Source organism: Octopus bimaculoides, chromosome 2 (genome assembly GCF_001194135.2).
Source record: "Octopus bimaculoides isolate UCB-OBI-ISO-001 chromosome 2, ASM119413v2, whole genome shotgun sequence".
NCBI classification, from domain to species: domain Eukaryota; kingdom Metazoa; phylum Mollusca; class Cephalopoda; order Octopoda; family Octopodidae; genus Octopus; species Octopus bimaculoides.
Window position 1 is genome coordinate 118,701,249 of NC_068982.1, and position 973 is coordinate 118,702,221.

At 32.1% G+C, this 973-nt stretch overlaps 1 protein-coding gene across 1 annotated transcript in view; it reads left to right on the forward strand.

Moving 5' to 3' along the window:
• LOC106876909 (carbonic anhydrase-related protein 10-like) overlaps positions 1-973 on the forward strand; it is a 1,215,161-nt gene that overhangs the window by 280,735 nt on the left and 933,453 nt on the right. The window lies entirely within an intron of this gene.

The window sequence follows — 973 nt, forward strand, 5'->3', positions numbered from 1 at the left end:
TATATATATATATATATATATATATATATATATATGTATGTATGTGTGTGTGTATGTATGTATGCGTGTGTGTATATATATAAACATATATACACACATACATACATACATACATACATACATACATACATACATACATAGATATATTATAGGTGTTGTTCTCATGATCACAATATTTCAATTCTCGGATCGGGCTGTGAGTTGTTGTCTTGATCAAGACACTTCGTCTCAATTTATTCTGCGATCAGGTCGACATCCGACGTCTGGCATTCTCCACCAGTAGAGGCAAATGTCGATTTAATGGAGAAAGTGAACTAGCGTCCAGTAGGATTTGATCATTATGAACAAGTGATCTATACGGGTTGTTCATCAACAAATTGCGTGAGAGGCTACCATTATATATTACTATACATACATACATGTACGCATACAAACAAACAGGCATGCATCCATCTATATATGTGTACATACATATCTGTGTATGTGTTTGGGTGGATGGGTGTTCTGTGTGCTTCTATATGAGTAGGCATACGTGAGTGTTTGTGTATATCTGTTTCTATTTACTTGTGTAAACAGGTATGGCTTATGACATGCTTGTATGACAAAAGGTTAACCTAACCATTCGGTAAAAATCTATAAAACTGTAAATATGATGAAATGCGATTTAATATCGCTGCGAATGTATAAATATTTTAAAGCAATGCTAGAGAAATGACGCATCCCAAAGACAGCTAACTGTATAACACGAAATAAAAATAATGAAATGATTCCTTAAGCAAACAATTTTTGCAATACTTAATAGCACTTGATAAGGCATTAATTATAATTGATGCTGCAGATATGGACCATATTTTAATTTAAATTCACCATCACCTTCTCTCACTGCATAGCATTTTGTCACCTAATATATACACGCATACATACACACACACTCATATATATATATACATATATATATATATATATATATATA